Genomic DNA, 20,301 nt, shown 5'->3' on the forward strand with positions numbered 1-20,301 from the left:
CCGTTCAGGGGAGAGAGAGTCTGATATTACAGTATTTTATATTATCCCCGTTCAGGGGAGAGTGAGTCTGATGTTACAGTGTTTTATATTATCACCGTTCAGGGGAGAGAGAGTCAGATATTGCTGTGTTTTATATAGCCCCGTTCAGGGGAGAGTGAGTCTGATATTGCAGTGTTTTATCTTATCCCCGTTCAGGGAAGAGCGGGTCTGATATTATCGTGTTCTATATTATCCCCGTTCAGGGGAAAGGGAGTCTAATATTACAGTGTTTTATATTACCCCCGTTCAGGGGAGAGCGAGTCTGATATTAGTGTTTTATATTACCCCCATACAGGGGAGAGAGAGTCTGATATTACAGTGTCTAATATTATCGCTGTTCAGGGGAGAGTGAGTCTGATATTACAGTGTTTTATATTATCCCCGTTCAGGGGAGAGCGAGTCTGATATTACAGTGTTTTATATTACTCCCATACAGGGGAGAGAGAGTCTGATATTACAGTGTTTTATATTATCCCCGTTCAGGGGAGAGCGAGTCTGATATTAGAGTGTTTTATATTACCCCGTTCACGGGAGAGGGAGTCTGATATTACAGTGCTTTATATAACCCTGTTCAGGGGAGAGAGTCTCATACTACAGTGTTTTATATTACCCTGTTCAGGGGAGAGCGAGTCTGATATTGCAGTGTTTCATATTACCCCCGTTCAGGGGAGAGTGAGTCTGATATTAGTGTTTTATATTATCCCCGTTGAGGGGAGTGTGAGTCTGATATTGCAGTGTATTATATTACCGCCGTTCAGGGGAGAGAGAGTCTGATATTACAGTATTTTATATTATCCCCGTTCAGGGGAGAGCAAGTCTGATATTACAGTGTTTTATATTACCACCGTTCAGGGGAGAGAGAGTCTGATATTGCAGTGTTTTCTATTATCCCCGTTCAGGGGAGAGCGAGTCTGATATTACAGTGTTTTATATTATCCCCGTTCAGGGGAGAGCGAGTCTGATATTACAGTGTTTTATATTATCCCCTTTCAGGGGAGAGCGAGTCTGATATTACAGTGTTTTATATTATCCCAGTTCAGGGGACAGAGAGTATGATATTACAGTATTTTATATTATCCCCGTTCAGGGGAGAGTGAGTATGATATTACAATGTTTAATATTATCCCCGTTCAGGAGAGAGCGAGTCTGATATTAGTGTTTTATATTACCCCCATTCAGGGGAGAGTGAGTTTGATATTACTGTGTTCTATATAATCCCCGTTCAGGGGAGAGCGAGTCTGATATTGCAGTGTATTATATTATCCCCGTTCAGGGGAGAGCGAGTCTGATATTACAGTGTTTTATATTATCCCCGTTCAGGAGAGAGCTAGTCTGATATTACAGTGTTTTATATTACCCCCATACAGGGGAGAGAGAGTCTGATATTACAGTGTTTTATATTATCCCCGTTCAGGGGAGAGAGAGTCTGATATTACAGTGTTTTATATTATCCCTGTTCAGGGGAGAGCGAGTCTGATATTGCAGTCTTTTATATTATCCCCGTTCAGGAGAGAGCGAGTCTGATATTAGAGTGTTTTATATTACCCCTGTTCAGGGGAGAGCGAGTCTGATATTACAGTGTTTTATATTATCCCCGTTCAGGGGAGAGCGAGTCTGATATTACAGTGTTTTATATTATCCCCATTCAGGGGAGAGCGAGTCTGATATTACAGTGTTTTATATTATCCCCGTTCGGTGGAGAGCGAGTCGGATATTAGAGTGTTTTATATTATCCCCGTTCAGGAGAGAGCGAGTCTGATATTAGTGTTTTATATTATCCCCGTTCAGGGGAGAGCGAGTCTGATATTACAATGTTTAATATTATCCCCGTTCAGGAGAGAGTGAGTCTGATATTAGTGTTTTATATTACCCCCATTCAGGGGAGAGTGAGTCTGATATTACAGTGATTTATATTATCCCCGTTCAGTGGAGAGCGAGTCTGATATTACGAAGTTTAATATTATCCCTGTTCAGGGGAGAGCGAGTCTGATATTACGAAGTTTTATATTACCCCCGTTCAGGAGAGAGCGAGTCAGATATTGCTGTGTTTTATATTACCCCCATTCAGGGGAGAGTGAGTCTGATATTACAGTGTTTTATATTATCCCCGTTCAGGAGAGAGCGAGTCAGATATTGCTGTGTTTTATATTACCTCCATTCAGGGGAGAGCGAGTCTGATATTACAGTGTTTTATATTATCCCCGTTCAGGAGAGAGCGAGTCAGATATTGCTGTGTTTTATATTACCTCCATTCAGGGGAGAGTGAGTCTGATAGTACAGTGTTTTATATTATCCCCGTTCAGGAGAGAGCGAGTCTGATATTACAGGCGTTTTATATTACCCCCGTTCAGGGGAGAGTGCGTCTGACATTACAATCTTTTATATTAACCCCGTTCAGGGGAGAGCGAGTCTGATATTAGTGTTTTATATTATCCCCGTTCAGGGGAGAGCGAGTCTAATATTACGAAGTTTAATATTATCCCTGTTCAGGGGAGAGCGAGTGTGATATTGCAGTGTTTTATATTACCCCCATTCAGGGGAGAGTGAGTCTGATATTACAGTGTTTTATATTAACCCCGTTCAGGGGAGAGCGAGTCTGATATTAGTGTTTTATATTATCCCCGTTCAGGGGAGAGAGAGTCTGATATTACAGTTTTTTATATCATCCCCGTTCAGAGGAGAGCGAGTCAGATATTGCTGTGTTTTATATAGCCCCGTTCAGGGGAGAGTGAGTCTGAAATTGCAGTGTTTTATATTATCCCCGTTCAGGGAAGAGCGGGTCTGATATTATCGTGCTCTATATTACCCCCGTTCAGAGGAAAGGGAGTCTAATATTACAGTGTTTTATATTACCCCCGTTCAGGAGAGAGCGGGTCTGATATTACAGTGTTTAATATTATTCCCGTTCAGGGGAGAGCGGGTCTGATATTACAGGCGTTTTATATTACCCCCGTTCAGGGGAGAGTGCGTCTGACATTACAATGTTTTATATTAACCCCGTTCAGGGGAGAGCGAGTCTGATATTGCAGTGTTTTATATTACCCCCGTTCAGGGGAGAGAGAGTCTGATATTACAGTGTTTTATATTATCCCCGTTCAGGTGAGAGCGAGTCTTATATTACGAAGTTTAATATTATCCCTGTTCAGGGGAGAGCGAGTCTGATATTGCAGTGTTTTATATTACCCCCATTCAGGGGAGAGTGAGTCTGATATTACAGTGTTTTATATTATCCCCGTTCAGGAGAGAGCGCGAGTCTGATATTACAGTGTTTTATATTATCCCCGTTCAGGAGAGAGCGAGTCAGATATTGCTGTGTTTTATATTACCTCCATTCAGGGGAGAGAGAGTCTGATATTACAGTGTTTTATATTATCTCCGTTCAGGATACAGCGAGTCAGATATTGCTGTGTTTTATATTACCTCCATTCAGGGGAGAGTGAGTCTGATATTACAGTGTTTTATATTATCCCCGTTCAGGAGAAAGCGAGTCTGATATTAGAGTGTTTTATATTATGCCCGTTCAGGAGAGAGCGAGTCAGACATTGCTGTGTTTTATATTACCCCCATTCAGGGGAGAGTGGGTCTGATATTACAGTGTTTTATATTATCTCCGTTCAGGATAGAGCGAGTCAGATATTGCTGTGTTTTATATTACCTCCATTCAGGGGAGAGTGTGTCTGATATTACAGTGTTTTATATTATCCCCGTTCAGGAGAGAGCGAGTCTGATATTACAGTGTTTTATATTATCCCCGTTCAGGGGAGAGCGGGTCTGATATTACAGGCGTTTTATATTACCCCCTTTCAGGGGAGAGCGGGTCTGATATTACAGGCGTTTTATATTACCCCCTTTCAGGGGAGAGTGCGTCTGACATTACAATGTTTTATATTAACCCCGTTCAGGGGAGAGCGAGTCAGATATTGCAGTGTTTTATATTACCCCCGTTCAGGGGAGAGAGAGTCTGCTATTACAGTGTTTTATATTATCCCCGTTCAGGGGAGAGCGAGTCTGATATTACGAAGTTTAATATTATCCCTGTTCAGGGGAGAGCGAGTCTGATGTTACAATGTTTTATATTAACCCCGTTCAGGGGAGAGAGAGTCTGATATTGCAGTGTTTTATATTACCCCCGTTCAGGGGAGAGAGAGTCTGATATTGCAGTGTTTTATATTACCCCCGTTCAGGGAAGAGCGGGTCTGATATTATCGTGCTCTATATTACCCCCGTTCAGAGGAAAGGGAGTCTAATATTACAGTGTTTTATATTACCCCCGTTCAGGAGAGAGCGGGTCTGATTTTACAGTGTTTAATATTATTCCCGTTCAGGGGAGAGGGGGTCTGATATTACAGGCGTTTTATATTACCCCCGTTCAGGGGAGAGTGCGTCTGACATTACAATCTTTTATATTAACCCCGTTCAGGGGAGAGCGAGTCTGATATTAGTGTTTTATATTATCCCCGTTCAGGGGAGAGCGAGTCTAATATTACGAAGTTTAATATTATCCCTGTTCAGGGGAGAGCGAGTCTGATATTGCAGTGTTTTATATTACCCCCATTCAGGGGAGAGTGAGTCTGATATTACAGTGTTTTATATTATCCCCGTTCAGTGGAGAGCGAGTCTGATATTACGAAGTTTAATATTATCCCTGTTCAGGGGAGAGCGAGTCTGATATTACGAAGTTTTATATTACCCCCGTTCAGGAGAGAGCGAGTCAGATATTGCTGTGTTTTATATTACCCCCATTCAGGGGAGAGTGAGTCTGATATTACAGTGTTTTATATTATCCCCGTTCAGGAGAGAGCGAGTCAGATATTGCTGTGTTTTATATTACCTCCATTCAGGGGAGAGTGAGTCTGATATTACAGTGTTTTATATTATCCCCGTTCAGGAGAGAGCGAGTCTGATATTACAGTGTTTTATATTATCCCCGTTCAGGAGAGAGCGAGTCAGACATTGCTGTGTTTTATATTACCTCCATTCAGGGGAGAGTGAGTCTGATATTACAGTGTTTTATATTATCCCCGTTCAGGAGAGAGCGAGTCTGATATTACAATGTTTTATATTACCCCCGTTCAGGGGAGAGTGCGTCTGACATTACAATCTTTTATATTAACCCCGTTCAGGGGAGAGCGAGTCTGATATTAGTGTTTTATATTATCCCCGTTCAGGGGAGAGCGAGTCTGATATTATGAAGTTTAATATTATCCCTGTTCAGGGGAGAGCGAGTCTGATATTGCAGTGTTTTATATTACCCCCATTCAGGGGAGAGTGAGTCTGATATTACAGTGTTTTATATTATCCCCGTTCAGTGGAGAGCGAGTCTGATATTACGAAGTTTAATATTATCCCTGTTCAGGGGAGAGCGAGTCTGATATTACGAAGTTTTATATTACCCCCGTTCAGGAGAGAGCGAGTCAGATATTGCTGTGTTTTATATTACCCTCATTCAGGGGAGAGTGAGTCTGATATTACAGTGTTTTATATTATCCCCGTTCAGGAGAGAGCGAGTCAGATATTGCTGTGTTTTATATTACCTCCATTCAGGGGAGAGTGAGTCTGATATTACAGTGTTTTATATTATCCCCGTTCAGGAGAGAGCGAGTCTGATATTACAGTGTTTTATATTATCCCCGTTCAGGAGAGAGCGAGTCAGACATTGCTGTGTTTTATATTACCTCCATTCAGGGGAGAGTGAGTCTGATATTACAGTGTTTTATATTATCCCCGTTCAGTGGAGAGCGAGTCTGATATTACGAAGTTTAATATTATCCCTGTTCAGGGGAGAGCGAGTCTGATATTACGAAGTTTTATATTACCCCCGTTCAGGAGAGAGCGAGTCAGATATTGCTGTGTTTTATATTACCCCCATTCAGGGGAGAGTGAGTCTGATATTACAGTGTTTTATATTATCCCCGTTCAGGAGAGAGCGAGTCAGATATTGCTGTGTTTTATATTACCTCCATTCAGGGGAGAGTGAGTCTGATATTACAGTGTTTTATATTATCCCCGTTCAGGAGAGAGCGAGTCTGATATTACAGTGTTTTATATTATCCCCGTTCAGGAGAGAGCGAGTCAGACATTGCTGTGTTTTATATTACCTCCATTCAGGGGAGAGTGAGTCTGATATTACAGTGTTTTATATTATCCCCGTTCAGGAGAGAGCGAGTCTGATATTACAATGTTTTATATTATCCCCGTTCAGGGGAGAGCGAGTCTGATATTACTAAGTTTTATAATATCCCTGTTCAGGGGAGAGCGAGTCTGATATTGCAGTGTTTTATATTACCCCCATTCAGGGGAGAGTGAGTCTGATATTACAGTGATTTATATTATCCCCGTTCAGTGGAGAGCGAGTCTGATATTACGAAGTTTAATATTATCCCTGTTCAGGGGAGAGCGAGTCTGATATTACGAAGTTTTATATTACCCCCGTTCAGGAGAGAGCGAGTCAGATATTGCTGTGTTTTATATTACCCCCATTCAGGGGAGAGTGAGTCTGATATTACAGTGTTTTATATTATCCCCGTTCAGGAGAGAGCGAGTCAGATATTGCTGTGTTTTATATTACCTCCATTCAGGGGAGAGCGAGTCTGATATTACAGTGTTTTATATTATCCCCGTTCAGGAGAGAGCGAGTCAGATATTGCTGTGTTTTATATTACCTCCATTCAGGGGAGAGTGAGTCTGATAGTACAGTGTTTTATATTATCCCCGTTCAGGAGAGAGCGAGTCTGATATTACAGTGTTTTATATTATCCCCGTTCAGGAGACAGCGAGTCAGACATTGCTGTGTTTTATATTACCTCCATTCAGGGGAGAGTGAGTCTGATATTACAGTGTTTTATATTATCCCCGTTCAGGAGAGAGCGAGTCTGATATTACAGTGTTTTATATTATCCCCGTTCAGGGGAGAGAGAGTCTGATATTACAGTTTTTTATATCATCCCCGTTCAGAGGAGAGCGAGTCAGATATTGCTGTGTTTTATATAGCCCCGTTCAGGGGAGAGTGAGTCTGAAATTGCAGTGTTTTATATTATCCCCGTTCAGGGAAGAGCGGGTCTGATATTATCGTGCTCTATATTACCCCCGTTCAGAGGAAAGGGAGTCTAATATTACAGTGTTTTATATTACCCCCGTTCAGGAGAGAGCGGGTCTGATATTACAGTGTTTAATATTATTCCCGTTCAGGGGAGAGCGGGTCTGATATTACAGGCGTTTTATATTACCCCCGTTCAGGGGAGAGTGCGTCTGACATTACAATGTTTTATATTAACCCCGTTCAGGGGAGAGCGAGTCTGATATTGCAGTGTTTTATATTACCCCCGTTCAGGGGAGAGAGAGTCTGATATTACAGTGTTTTATATTATCCCCGTTCAGGTGAGAGCGAGTCTTATATTACGAAGTTTAATATTATCCCTGTTCAGGGGAGAGCGAGTCTGATATTGCAGTGTTTTATATTACCTCCATTCAGGGGAGAGTGAGTCTGATATTACAGTCTTTTATATTACCCCGTTCAGGAGAAAGCGAGTCTGATATTAGAGTGTTTTATATTATGCCCGTTCAGGAGAGAGCGAGTCAGACATTGCTGTGTTTTATATTACCCCCATTCAGGGGAGAGTGAGTCTGATATTACAGTGTTTTATATTATCTCCGTTCAGGATAGAGCGAGTCTGATATTGCAGTGTTGTACATTACCCCCGTTCAGGGGAGAGTGAGTCTGATATTGCAGTGTTTTATATTACCCCCGTTCAGGGGAGAGAGAGTCTGATATTACAGTGTTTTATATTATCCCCGTTCAGGGGAGAGCGAGTCAGATATTGCAGTGTTTTATATTACCCCCGTTCAGGGGAGAGAGAGTCTGATATTACAGTGTTTTATATTATCCCCGTTCAGGGGAGAGCGAGTCTGATATTACGAAGTTTAATATTATCCCTGTTCAGGGGAGAGCGAGTCTGATATTACAATGTTTTATATTACCCCCGTTCAGGGGAAAGCGAGTCTGATATTGCAGTGTTTTATATTACCCCCGTTCCGGGGAGAGAGAGTCTGATATTGCAGTGTTTTATATTACCCCCGTTCAGGGGAGAGAGAGTCTGATATTACAGTGTTTTATATTATCCCCGTTCAGGGGAGAGCGAGTCTGATATTACAGTGTTTTATATTATCCCCGTTCAGGAGAGAGCGAGTCTGATATTACAGTGTTTTATATTATCCCCGTTCAGGAGAGAGCAAGTCTGATATTACAGTGTTTTATATTATCCCCGTTCAGGAGAGAGCGAGTCTGATATTACAGTGTTTTATATTATCCCCGTTCAGGAGAGAGAGAGTCTGATATCACAGTGTTTTATATTATCCCCGTTCAGGAGAGAGCGAGTCTGATATTACAGTGTTTTATATTATCCCCGTTCAGGAGAGAGCGAGTCTGATATTACAGTGTTTTATATTATCCCCGTTCAAGGGAGAGAGAGTCTGATATTACAGTGTTTTATATTACCCCCGTTCAGGGGAGAGAGAGTCTGATATTACAGTGTTTTATATTATCCCCGTTCAGGGGAGAGTGACTCTGATATTACAGTGTTTTATATTATCCCCGTTCAGGGCAGAGTGAGTCTGATATTAGAGTGTTTTATATTACCCCAGTTCAGGGGAGAGCGAGTCTGATATTACAGTGTTTTATATTAGCCCCGTTCAGGGCAGAGGGAGTCTGATATTACAGTGTTTTATATTATCCCCGTTCAGGAGAGAGTGAGTCTTATCTTAGTGTTTTATATTACCCCCGTTCAGGGGAGAGCGAGTCTGATATTATTGTTTTATATTAGCCCCGTTCAGGGCAGAGGGAGTCTGATATTTTAGTGTTTTATATTAGCCCCGTTCAGGGCAGAGGGAGTCTGATATTACAGTGTTTTATATTAGCCCCGTTCAGGGCAGAGGGAGTCTGATATTACAGTGTTTTATATTATCACTGTTCAGGGGAGGGCGAGTCTGATATTACATTGTTTTATCTTATCCCCATTCGGGGAAGTCTGATGTTACAATCCAACAGCTCTTCTAATATTAAACTAATACGTGCTCAAAAGCAGCATCACTTGTCCCATTAAATTTCAAAAAGGTAAGACTTAAGTGCATTGTTGAATAAAATAACCTTTGATTATAATAAACACGTACATATGAGAAATAGAAAAGTTACAAATTATTTTTTTGTGTTTTTGTACCTACGCCAAAACAGTCAATTTTCTGCATTCAATTCTTCAACAAAATTAGACTATTTCTCAGTTCTATTAAATGTGTCCCATGGCTGCTAAAGCTGAGAATATATATATTAGAACATATATATAAAACCATATGAAAATAACCTCCAGTTTTTTCCATTTTGTCCCATTGGGTGGAAGAGACACGCATTAGAAAATGTAATTGCTGTAGCAAATGTAATAAAGAGCACCATAGAACATAGAACATAGAACAATACAGCGCAGTACAGGCCCTTCGGCCCACGATGTTGCACCGAAACAAAAGCCATCTAACCTACACTATGCCATTATCATCCATATGTTTATCCAATAAACTTTTAAATGCCCTCAATGTTGGCGAGTTCACTACTGTAGCAGGTAGGGCATTCCACGGCCTCACTACTCTTTGTGTAAAGAACCTACCTCTGACCTCTGTCCTATATCTATTACCCCTCAGTTTAAAGTTATGTCCCCTCGTGCCAGCCATATCCATCCGCGGGAGAAGGCTCTCACTGTCCACCCTATCCAACCCCCTGATCATTTTGTATGCCTCTATTAAGTCTCCTCTTAACCTTCTTCTCTCCAACGAAAACAACCTCAAGTCCATCAGCCTTTCCTCATAAGATTTTCCCTCCATACCAGGCAACATCCTGGTAAATCTCCTCTGCACCCGCTCCAAAGCCTCCACGTCCTTCCTATAATGCGGTGACCAGAACTGTACGCAATACTCCAAATGCGGCCGGACCAGAGTTCTGTACAGCTGCAACATGACCTCCCGACTCCGGAACTCAATCCCTCTACCAATAAAGGCCAACACTCCATAGGCCTTCTTCACAACCCTATCAACCTGGGTGGCAACTTTCAGGGATCTATGTACATGGACACCTAGATCCCTCTGCTCAGCCACACTTTCAAGAACTTTACCATTAGCCAAATATTCCGCATTCCTGTTATTCCTTCCAAAGTGAATCACCTCACACTTCTCTACATTAAACTCCATTTGCCACCTCTCAGCCCAGCTCTGCAGCTTATCTATATCCCTCTGTAACCTGCTACATCCTTCCACACTATCGACAACACCACCGACTTTAGTATCATCTGCAAATTTACTCACCCACCCTTCTGTGCCTTCCTCTAGGTCATTGATAAAAATGACAAACAGCAACGGCCCCAGAACAGATCCTTGTGGTACTCCACTTGTGACTGTACTCCATTCTGAACATTTCCCATCAACCACCACCCTCTGTCTTCTTTCAGCTAGCCATGACAGAAGAGAACAGAGCTGAGCGGCCTGCCTCCTGAGGGCCTGTATGTTCTAAAGCAGTAACAACAAACTCTTGGGGTGCAGGTTGTGTGCATAAATCTGATGGAGAAACATTAACAAAATACTCTTGCCTCGTAAAATAATTGTGCTGAGGTCAGCATTAGTATTGGAGGACAATTACTGCACCAAGTTCAATGAGAAACCATTCCAGTGCAACAGGAGGTAAGATATACTAGCACTGCAGGCTCAGGACAGTCTATTTTAATGTCAAACAGATGTAGATGCCCCTAGGCGTGTAATCAATAGGGAATTTCAAACACCATCTGGGAGCACAACTTCCAGTAATGCTGTAAACAAATAACAATTAAACAAAACACTTCCTTCAAACAATTCCCTGAAGAAGGAACCAGTTTCAGCTCCAGAGGGAACTAACCTTTAAACTCCATCAATATTTGACTACACAGGCCCACCTGGGAGAGATGAAACATTTCCTTTAACCAGTTACTCATTCTCAAACATTTTTTAAAATTCTCCTGGAAACAAATGCCCATGCCATAGAAACGTTCCTTGCAGTAAGTGTCAGGCAGATTCAATAGAGATTGAATATATACTCTTCAATTACCACATCGACTGACACAGCCTAGAGCCACTGACAAAGCCAATGGAAAGCTGGAAATGGGTTAAAAGACAACAATTGGAAAGTTAATGAAGTACTCATACTCACTCGAGACGTAATCCTGAGTCTAAACAATGTATTTTTACTATATTGCCAAATACTCTCCCCTCCTTTCACAGCCTCTACATAATCGCTCTGCCCAGATGTCAGAACAATCGAAAGACACATTATCCACTAGAGTTTAGAAGACTAAGAGGCACCTTGATTGAAACCTAAGACCGGGGGGTGTATTGACAGGGTGGATGTGGAGACGATATTTCCTCTTGTGGGTGAAGGTTCCGGGGAAACTGAAAGGTCTGAAGGTGGATAAATCACCTGGACCAGATGGACTACACCCCAGGGTTCTGAAAGAGATAGCTGAGGAGATTGTGGAGGCTTTGGTGATGATCTTTCAGGAATCACTGGATTCAGGGAGGGTCCCAGAGGACTGGAAAGTGGCTAATGTCATGTCACTGCTTAAGAAGAGGGAGGCAGAAGATGGGAAATTATAGGTCAGTTAGCCTGACTTCAATCATTCGTAAGATTTTAGAGTCCATCATTAAAGATGAGATCGCAGAGTATTTGGAAGTACATGATAAAATAGGACTGAGTCAGCACGGCTTTGTCAAAGCGAGGTTATGTCTTACAAATCTGTTGGTAATAAGGAAGTTAGACAAAGGAGAACCAGTGGATGTGATTTATTTAGATTTCCAAAAGGCCTTTGACAAGGTGCCTCATAGGAGACTGGTAAATAAGATAAGAGCCCATGGTGTTAAGGGTAAGATCCGAATAATAATAATCATTATTGTCACAAGTAGGCTTACATTAACACTGCAAGAAGTTACTATGAAAAGCCCCTAATCGCCACATTCCAGCGCTTGTGGTGTTACGGGTAAGATCATAGCATGGATAGAGGATTGGCTGACTGGCAGAAGGCAGAGTGGGGATAAAGGGTTCTTTTTCAGGATGGCAGCCGGTGACTAGTGGTTTGCCTCAGGGGGTCTGTACTGGGACCACAATTTTTCACAATATACATTAATGATCTGGAAGAAGGAACTGAAGGCTCTGTTGCTAATTTTGCAGATTTACAAAGATCTGTAGAGGGACAGGTAGTATTGAGGAAGCAGAGGGGCTGCAGAAGGACTTGGACAGGCTAGGAGAGTGGGCAAAGAAGAGGCAGATGGAATATAATGTGGATAAGTGTGAGGTTATGCACTTTAGAAGGAGGAATTTCGGCATATACTATTTCCTAAATGGGGAAATGCTTAGGAAATCAGAAGCACAAAGGGACTTGGGAGTCCTTGTTTATGATTCTCTTAAGGTTAACCTGCAGGCTCAGTTGGCAGTTCGGAAGGCAAATGCAATGTTAGCATTCATGTCGAGAAGGTGAGATTACAAGAGCAGGGATGTACTTCTGAGGCTGTATAGGGCTCTGGTCAGACCCCATTTGAAGAATTGTGAGCAGTTTTGAGCCCTGTATCTAAGGAAGCATGTACTGGCCTTGGGAAGGGCCCAGAGGAGGTTCACAAGAATGATCCCTGGAATGAAGAGCTTGTCGTATGAGGAACGGTTGAGGACTCTGGGTCTGTACTTGGAGTTTAGAAGGATGAGAGGGGATCTTATTGAAACTTACAGGACACTGCGAGGCCTGGATCGAGTGGATGTGGAGAGGATGTTTCCACTTGTAGGAAAAACAAGAACCAGAGGACACAATCTCAGACTAAAGGGACGATCCTTTAAAACAGAGATGTGGAGGAATTTCTTCAGCCAGAGGGTGGTGAATCTGCAGAAGGCTGTGGAGGCCAATTCACTGAGTGCCTTTAAGACAGAGATAGATAGGTTCTTGATTAATCAGGGGATATGGGGTGAAGGCAGGAGAATGGGGATGAGAAAAATATCAGCAATGATTGAATGGCAGAGCAGACTAGATGGGCCGAGTGGCCTAATTCTGCTCCTATGTCTTATGATTGAATCTAGAACTAGGGGTCACGGTTTGACCCCTTATTTTTTAAACCTTTACCTTTAAACCCTTTTATTTTTAAACCCTTAAATGAGTGACCCTTATTTTTACTCAATTAAGACAGAAATGAGGAGAATGAGTCCTCAGAGGATGGGGAGTCTCCGGAACTCTCTTCAAAGAACAAAGAAAAGTACAGCACAGGAACAGGCCCTTCGGCCCTCCAAGCCCGTGCCGACCATGCTGCCCGACTAAACTACAATCTTCTACACTTCCTGGGTCCGTATCCCTCTATTCCCATCCTATTCATGTATTTGTCAAGATGCCCCTTAAATGTCACTATCGTCCCTGCTTCCACCACCTCCTCCGGTAGCGAGTTCCAGGCACCCACTACCCTCTGTGTAAAAAAACTTGCCTCGTACATCTACTCTAAACCTTGCCCCTCGCACCTTAAACCTATGCCCCTTGTAATCAATCCCTAAACCTGAGAAAAAGCCTCTGACTATCCACTCTGTCTATGCCCCTCATAATTTTATAGACCTCCATCAGGTCACCCCTCAACCTCCATCATTCCAGTGACAACAAACCAAGTTTATTCAACCGCTCCTCACAGCTAATGCCCTTCATACCAGGCAACATCCTGGTAAATCTCTCCTGCACCCTCTCTAAAGCCTCCACATCCTTCTGGTAGTGTGGCGACCAGAATTGAACACTATACTCCAAGTGTGGCCTAACTATACAGCTGCAACATGACTTGCCAATTCTTATACTCAAAAAGGCGGTGGAATCTTTGAATATTTTGAAGGTTGAGCTAAATAGATTCTTGATCAGCAAGGAGGTGAAAGGTTATCGAGGGCCAGAAGGCATGTGGAGTTAAGGTCACAATGAGATCAGCCTATAATCTTATTGAATGGCGGAGCAGGCTCGAGGGGAGTTAAATACACAGGATGAGCTGGGAACATTATCGGCCATCCCTTTCTCCAAGGTATGGGAGGATAGGAGCAGAACCACCATACATAATAATAATAGACAACGTTCTTCCAGCAGGAATTTTGCTGCATTTAACTTACATTGCAGCTTTAATGAATCACCGATGTTTTCAAACTGCACATAGAGTAAACAACTGTATCATTCAGTCATCTCATCACTCACGAAGCAGCTGTATTTGTTAAAATCGAGCTGTCTCCAGCCGCTTAAAGCTCAGCTTTTAATTGTTGGCAACATGCCATAACGTTGATTTAAATGAATTCCTGAGACAGACAATACGGTACGGAATTCTTCATGCTGCTCTCATCACAGGAATGTCACAACATTCGATGAAGGCAGTTGTCTGCCAATAAAGTGAAAATAGAATGAGAAAATGTTGGGTAAATCGGTGATTTTTGCAAGCTACTCAATTAACCAAATGGAAGGAATCAGTGACTCAAATCAAATAGTAGCTTGGCAGTACAGAGCTGGAGTATTGCTGAAAAACTAGACATGCTGTCAAAGCTTTTTGTCTGGCACTCATCAGGATAGATTCTCAAGAATACCACATCTCAAAGGGAATATATACCAAAATAAAAACAACATCTTCCCATCCCTCTGACACCATTCTTTAAATTTACTATCACCTGTACCGAGGTACAGTGAAAAGTATTGTTCTGCGTACAGTTCAGGCAGATCGTTCCATACGTGAAAAAACATAGGACATCCATAAATATATAATGTAAATACATAGACATCGGGTGAGCATACGGAGTGCAGTACAACTCAGTAGAGAAGATGCGTGAAGAGGTCATTTTAGGCCATAAGAGGGTCATTCAGGAGTCTGATGACAGCGGGGAAGAAGCTGTTTTTGAATGTGTTAGTACATGTTCTCAGACCTTTGTATCTCTTGCCCAAAGTAAGAAGTTGGAAGAGAATATAACTCGACTGGGAGGAGTCTTTGATTGTGCTGCCCGCTTTCCCAAGGCAGCGGGAGGTGTAGACAGAGTCAATGGATGGGAGGTGGGTTTGTGCGATGCACTGGGTGGTGTTCACTACTCTCTGTAGTTTCTTATGGTCTTGGGCTGAGCAGTTACGATACCAGGCTGTGATGCAGCCAGATAGGATGCTTTCTATGGTAAAAATTGGTCAGAGTCAACGTGGACATGCAGATCTTCCTTAGTTTCCTGAGGAATGTAGGCGCTGTTGTACTTTCTTGGTCGTAGTGTCGACATGGGTGGACCAGGAAAGATTGTTGGTGATGTGGTCTGGGGGGTCAAGAAGTCGAGGATCCAGTTGCAGAGGGAGGAACCAAGTCCTAGGTTTTGGAGCTTTGATATGAGCTTGGCTGGGATTATGATGTTGAAAGTTGAGCTGTAGTCAACGAATGGGAATCTGACGTAGGAGTCCTTGTTGTCGAGATGTTCCAGAGATGAGTGTAGGGCCAGGGAGCTGAAGTCGGCTGTGGACCGGTTGCAAAGGAATGCAAATTGCAGTGGATCTAAGCATTCTGGGAGTATGGAGTTGATGTGTCTCGTGTGACCAACCTGTTGAAGCACTTCATTACGATCGATGTCAGGCCACCGCACGGTAGTGTTTGAGGCACATCTTCCTATCCCAGTTCTTACCAAGTATGCACCATAACCTCTGACCTTGCCATTCCCGTACCAGCCTCCCCAAACCGGCGCCGGATTGTGGTGACTCGGGGCTTTTCACAGTAACTTCATTGAAGCCTACTTGTGACAATAAGTGATGTTTTGTACTTTGCTTCATCTCTTTATACCCTCACCTTAAAGAAGTTCGGTATCGTCTCCATACTCACTGTATGTAGTCCCCCCTCCCCCCCATTTTACTTGCCTCCAGTCTCCTCCCTCTATCGGACCCTCTTTCCTGCTTTTGATCTCTTCATTGAGAATGGTCTGCACCACCTCAATTTCTTTGCTCCTCTCACTCCAACCTGTCTCATTCAGAACTCGCTGCACTCTGGTCTCTCTCAAGTCCAACCTCTACTTGGTCATCATACCTGCCGACAAGGGAGGTGCTGTTGTCTGGCGTACTGACTATTACCTCATGGAATCGGAGTGTCAACTCTGAGACTTTCTCCTACCTCCCCTTCACCACGATCCCACCAGTGAACATCAAACCAAGTTTCCAGGATTGTCACGGACCTCACTGACTCTGGGGATCTTCCCTCTACAGCTTCCAAAAAAGATGCTGCCAGACCTGCTGATTCATCCAGCATTTTCTGCTTTCATTTCAGACTTCAAGCATCCGCAATGTATAGTGCATGAGAGTGCTGAAGAGGTGTTGCCATGGGAAATGCATGAGGAAAAGCTGAAGCTTGGCAACTAAAAAATTCAAACCAGACAGATCAACTCTGGCAGGTCAATGTATTGCCATGAAGAATGCTAGAATGTAGTAACACAAGTGGTATTCCCCATTGACAGGATAAAGCCCAAATAACATTCTTCCGATCACACAAATGAGTAATGTGTAGTATGAGTTTCAGTACATCCAAACTGATGGGATTGTAGAAAACAGGATCATATCTTCAGAATAAAATACTGACAGTACTCAACCAGCCACTAATGTACAACATGTGATTCGTCTCTACTCTCCCCTCGTCCCAAATACATGCCCTCACTCCTTGCCCATCTCGCTGCCCCTTGCCACCCATGTCCCTCCCCCACCACCCCCTCTGCACCCCCACCCAACTCTACCCTCTTCCCCGCCTGCCCGTCTGCCACTCCTTCCTCAACCCCCCCCCCCTGCTCCCCAAACTCCCCAGATACCTCCTCCTCTCCCCTGGCCCTTCTTCCTCCTCCTCCCCTTGACCCCGCCTCCCTCCCCCACTCCCCTCGACCCCGCCTCCCTCCCCTACCCCCCTCCTCCTCCCCTACTCTCCCCCTCCTCCTCCCCTACCCCCTTCCTCCTCCCCTACTCCCCCCTCCTCCCCTACCTCCTCCTCCCCTACTCCCCCCTCCTCCCCTTGACCCCGCCTCCCTCCCCTACTCCTCCCACCTTCTTTCTCCCCTACTCCCTCCACCCCCTCCTCCTCCACCCCCTCCTCCTCCACCCCCTCCTCCTCCACCCCCTCCTCCTCCACCCCCTCCTCCTCCACCCCCTCCTCCTCCACCCCCTCCTCCTCCACCCCCTCCTCCTCCACCCCCTCCTCCTCCACCCCCTCCTCCTCCACCCCCTCCTCCTCCACCCCCTCCTCCTCCACCCCCTCCTCCTCCACCCCCTCCTCCTCCACCCCCTCCTCCTCTTGTAGCCACCTGAGTTGGCCACTTCCCAACTTAAAATGGTAAACCGCAAAGGCTGAAGGGAAATTCAGCCAACACAGGCAAAGACTAGCAAATATAGAAATCATGTATATTGGAACCTGCAAAACAACCAGACAGCATTGAAACCAGCCGCCATCTGCATAGTAATGTAGCAGCCATCTACATAGTAATATGCGATTCCCAGGCACAATGGCAACATGATGTGAAGATGCCGGCGTTGGACTGGGGTGAGCACAGTAAGAAGTTTTACAACACCAGGTTAAAGTCCAACAGGTTTGTTTCGATGGCACTAGCTTTCCCCGACTGGAAGGGAACATTCCTGCCTGGTGATTGTCGCACAATGTTCCCTTCCCGGGGAACACTTCAGCAGTCAAGGGCATTCAGCCTCTGACCTCCGGGTAAGCGTTCTCCAAGGCGGCCTTCAGGACGCGCGACAACGCAGAATCGCCGAGCAGAAGCTTATAGCCAAGTTCCGCACACGAGTGCGGCCTCAACAGGGACCTGGGATGCATGTCGCATTACATTCATCCCCCACCATCTGGCCTGCGAAATCCTACCAACTGTCCTGGCTTGACACAATTCACACCTCTTTAACCTGGGGTTACCCCATCTCTGGATCTGTAAAGATTTAATCACCTGCTAATGGTCACATTCCAACCATTGTCTGGCGTCTTTGAATTTATGTTTCTATGAATCTATGTTTCGGGAGCATACCTCTTCATTCACCTGAGGAAGGAGCAGCGCTCCGAAAGCTAGTGACATCGAAACAAACCTGTTGGACTTTAACCTGGTGTTGTAAAACTTCTTGCAATGGCAACAGTTAAGGTAAACAAAGCCAAGCCAGACTCCTTGGCACCAGCAGGAGCCAAGACAAAGGAAGGCCAACGGACACTTAGGACCACCCAGCGATCAGGGAACCGCTCCAGCATTGGAGAAATCGATCCAAGTGATCGGAAAGTAGTCCAATCACTTGGAACCAGGTACGGGGTCCACCCCGAAGGACGGGAAGCCCCTGGGGACTATAAAGTAAAGCCCCCAAGTTCAAATCGTCCTTCTTGGCACGGTCACTCAGCAGCGAATCAACCCTTGAGAGTTAACTGCCCAAACTGCCGCATCAACCAAGTAAGTCTCCAGTCAACGCTCGCTACGAGATAGGCGCTCCTAGCTACCAGTCCATACCAGCTTTTGAATCCTGCAGTTTCAGAACCCAAACGAAAGGCCATTTGTTCCCCTGACCTGGTGGGCCAGTCCAAAGCTAAGTATAGGCCTGTCAGTTATAGAGATAGTTTGTTAAGTAGATTGTATGCACGAGTAGTGATTGACTGTGTATAATAAATGTGTTTTGATTTGAATCTTACTAATTGGTGTGTTGAGTTATTGATCAGTACTTGAACCTCGTGGCGGTATCATAAACATACCTGGCGACTCGAGAGCAAAGGTTATAAAACAGAGCCAATTGAACCAACCAAAAGTTAACAACACTACCCTCGCCTCCTCTACCCTGTCCTCCACTGCCCCTTCCTCTCCCACCCCTTTCCTCCCCTGTCCCCTCTCCTCCACCCCCTTCCTCCCCTACTCCCTCTCCTCCAGCCCAGTCCTTCCTTCCCGACCCCCTCTCCTCCCCAACCCCTCTCTCCTCCACCTTCCTCCCTTACCCCCTCTCCTCCACCCCCTTCTTCCCTCTAACCCCCTATTCCCCCCCCCCCCCCCCCGGATATTTATACTTTGGTATTTTACAATTCCTCTCCTTTTACTGCGTCTCTCCCCCAAAAACAAGTTCAGCCGTTGCCTTACCGGCCGCCGCTGGACTGCCCGGGACTGGACCCCGGAGCCGGACTGCCCGGGACTGGACCCCGGAGCCGGACTGCCCGGGACTGGACCCCGGAGCCGGACTGCCCGGGACTGGACCCCGGAGCCGGACTGCCCGGGACTGGACCCCGGAGCCGGACTGCCCTCTCTCAGGCCCGGCCCGCACTCCAATTCCAGTGGCCCAGAGCCGGGATACCCCGCACTCTGTCCTGGTTCTCTCTCTTTCTCACATTCACTCACTCACTCTCTGCCTCTCTCACACACACATTCTCTCTCTCTCTCACACTCTCTCTTTCTTTCTCACTCACTCTCTCACTCTCTCACACTCTCTCTTTCTTTCTCACTCACTCACTCACTCTCTCACTCTCTCACACTCTCTCTTTCTTTCTTTCTTTCTCACTCACTCACTCTCTCACACTCACTCACACTCTCACTCACTCACTCACTCTCTCTCTCTCACTCTCTTTCTCACACATTCACTCTCTCTCACACTCTCTCCCTCTCTCACTCACACACTCAATTTCTGTTCCTCTCTTTCTCTCACTCTCCTCACTCACTCACTTTCTCTCGCTCTCTCCTCACTCACTCTTTTTCTCTCACACTCCCTCTCTCTCTCCCTGACTTCCAGCCGCCATTTCACCGCGGGGCACTCTGGGTATTTCCCTGACGACAGCCGGGAGCTCGGTGACATCACAGGGAATCCTGGCCCACTGACGTCAGCCCCAGGATCCCAATGTTCCCCAATTATCCCAAATGTTTCGAATATTTCCAAATGTTTCCTAATATTTCACAATTATCGAAAATATTCTTAATATTTCCCAATGTTTCCCAATATTTCCTGCATGTTTCCCAACGTTCCCACATATTTCCCAATATTTCCAAATGTTTCCCACTTCCCAAATTTTCCTAATATGTTCCCATATTTTGTAATGTTTCCCAATGTTGCCAAATGTTTCCTAATATTTCTGACTTGTTCCCTAATATTTCCCAAAGGTTCCCCCATAATTCCCCAATGTTTCCCAATATTTCCCAAATCTTTCCTCTGTTTTCCAATATTTCCAAATGTTTCCCAACGTTTCCCATTGTTCCTAAATTTT

General features: G+C 44.7%; 1 protein-coding gene across 3 annotated transcripts in view; it reads right to left on the reverse strand.

The window, feature by feature from the left end:
- The window catches only part of tjap1 (tight junction associated protein 1 (peripheral)), a 462,646-nt gene extending 442,802 nt beyond the window's left edge, over window positions 1-19,844 (reverse strand). For all 3 annotated transcript variants that reach the window (XM_072500283.1, XM_072500282.1, XM_072500281.1), the window contains exon 1: window positions 19,190-19,844. The gene's annotated coding sequence lies outside the window, so the exon portion shown is untranslated. The remainder of the gene's footprint in view (window positions 1-19,189) is intronic.
- Window positions 19,845-20,301: the final 457 nt, after the last annotated feature.

The sequence above is a fragment of the Scyliorhinus torazame genome, chromosome 4 (assembly GCF_047496885.1).
Source record: "Scyliorhinus torazame isolate Kashiwa2021f chromosome 4, sScyTor2.1, whole genome shotgun sequence".
NCBI lineage: Eukaryota > Metazoa > Chordata > Chondrichthyes > Carcharhiniformes > Scyliorhinidae > Scyliorhinus > Scyliorhinus torazame.